Here is a 2,701-nt window from a genome sequence, read left to right as displayed (position 1 = left end):
ACCAAATGACTGCTACCCTTCACACACAATTAAGCCTAATACACACAGAACTTGCACAATCCCTGCAGGAAATCAAAGGCGACAGTTGAATTGATACAAATGAAACGCAATTCAAGAACTCACTTAAAACACCCGGAAGATAGATGTATTAGCGAAGCAGCAGGCGGTAGCGACACAACCTGGAGCTCCAAGCCAAGGACTTGGAGAACCGCTCGGGAAGGTCCAACATCAGGGTGAAGGGGCTGCCAGAAAGTGTGAGCGATGCCGACCTCAGGGAAACAATGCAGCACGTGTTCAAAGATTTGCTGGGCATGGCTGCGGGAGAAATTCTCAGATAGAAGGTCCGCAGCGAGAACAACCCGGGGCCAGGCCAAGAGAAGTGGCGATGGCTTTACAGCGATACAACCGAACCAAATGGATCCTCCAAGCAGCGAGGAAAGCAACCCTGATAAAAGTGAACAGTGCCGTCAGAACTTTTCCAGGACCTGGCCAAATCCATACTAACAATGAGGAGGCAAATGGGCCCGGTGACCAAAGCCCTTACCAAAGCCCAGATAAGATCCAGGTGGACATTCCCCTTTGGAATGGTCTTCAAGTGGGAAGGGTGCCAACACCTCATCACAACGTTGGATGAGGAACCCAAGATTCTGAATATTGAAGAAGAAGGGGATGCAGGGGGAGGACCTAATAGGAGGCCAGAACATGAAAGCCACCAAGAGAAGCCATGGGAGTGAAGAAGAGTAGAGAGGTCAGAGCCGAGACACAAACAATTGCGGGGTCCGGGGGGGGATAGCAACCGAAGCCCCAGGCTGAATAGGCTGTCCACTTAACAGCAGCAGGGGGGGGGGATCACGAGACAAGGGTTAAGACCCGGTGGGGTTACACAGGGAATGTCAGCCTAAGGGCCGGCTCTGGGAGACGGAGGGGCTGGGGGGTGACGGATCTTGGAAATGGAATGTGTCTCCCCGCACAGTTATTCTCTGGGATGGGAACGAGATCCAGCAACCTAGGTCGACGTTACGGCTTGGGGAAGTTGAGCGGAGTCCAGCCGGAGGGGGCGATGTTACGGCCTGGGGAAGTTGAGCCGAGTCCAGCCGGAGTGGGCGATGTTACGGCCTGGGGAAGTTGAGCCGAGTCCAGCCGGAGGGGGATCGTTTCGACATGCATGGTTACTCTCAGAACTTAACGGGGTATGGGTAGGGATCCAAATACTAAAACTCAATGTTAGAGGACTAAACACACCGACTAAAGAGACAGAAACTGGAGAACCTCCTCCAGGATACCAAGCCCGACATTGTGACGCTCCAGGGGACCGATATCCCTAAGCAAGACAGATACAGAATGAAGTTGAGGATAACCCCAGGTTCTGCAGGCCAACGACAAGAGCAAATCTTGAGGGGTCCTCATAGCGTTTAGACACCTACCTGACGTCGAAATAATAGGCACAAAAGTCGACAAGGAAGGTAGATTCCTCTTCGTCCAGCTACAATGGGGGGTGGCCTCTCACAATCGCCACAGTGTACGCCCCCAACTCCGGGCAGGACGAATACTTGCAGAGGGTTTTGGAGAAGCTAAACCAATTAACAACAAGCCAGCTAATACTGACGGGATTTTAACTTGGTGTGGCGCCCATCCACGGGCAGAAGCGCAGACAGGACACCCACATCTGAAGGCCCATCTAGTAAACTACAGGCTAGCATAACAGAATGGCATTAGCAGATACAGGGCATGAACTAAAAGGGGACTCCAATGGGGTATATTTACTACTCACATGTGCACCGAACATTCTCAAGAATTGATTACATATTGGTTTCGGAGACAATGCTTTACCAAGTATGGATCATAGAAAGGGAAACCATAGCCATGCCCGACCACACTCCCCTGCAGCTACAAATCCAATGGGAGGGGGGGGGACCTCTGGAAGTGGCGGTTCCCCTGACATCTGCTGAGAGATGCAGTAATTTGCGACGAGATACACAAGTCCATCCGCAACTTCTTTGGGGAAAATAAGACCCCGGAGGTGCAGGAACATCTAGTATGGGACGCCTTTAAGGCAACCATGTGGGGGATGCTCATAGCAAAGCAGGCATCTCGAGCCAAACAGGAGAAGGCCCTTCAGGTGGACCTAGAACAGGGGTAATGGAGACCGATAGTGCGGGTAATGATCAGGAGGGAGTATAGGCATATCAAAGGGCAAATCAATATTCTTCTAGCTAAACAAGCAGTAAAATCGCTCCGATTCTTGAGGCAGAAGTATTACCTCCAGGCAAACAAGACAGGCCGGCTCTTAGCCAGGTAGGTTAAGCAGAAGGAGGCGGCAGGTACAATACGCCACATTCAGATGGTGCAGGGACAGGAAACCACACGTACAGAAGAGATCCTTCAGGCGTTCACAGAGTTCTATACAAGCCTCTACTCTGCGGAGGCACCGGAGAGTGACCTCCAAAAGGCCTTCTTAAAATCTTGCTGGCTAAAAAGATTAGAACAGAGCCAGCATGACGCTTTAGAAGGGACGATTACCTAAGACGAGGTGCGTGCAGCGATCCAATCGCTACAACCAAATAAAGCCCTAGGCCCGGACGGGTACCCCGCCACATTCTATAAAGCATTCCATACCACATTAGTCCCGTTAATGACATCCCTGTTCAACTCCTTCTCCGAAAAGGGCCGCATCTCCCAGTCCATGGAGGAGGCCAAGGTA

This window comes from Ambystoma mexicanum, chromosome 5p (genome assembly GCF_040938575.1).
Source record: "Ambystoma mexicanum isolate Mex_15411 chromosome 5p, UKY_AmexF1_1, whole genome shotgun sequence".
Classification (NCBI taxonomy): Eukaryota; Metazoa; Chordata; class Amphibia; order Caudata; family Ambystomatidae; genus Ambystoma; species Ambystoma mexicanum.
This window is presented reverse-complemented; position numbering follows the sequence as displayed.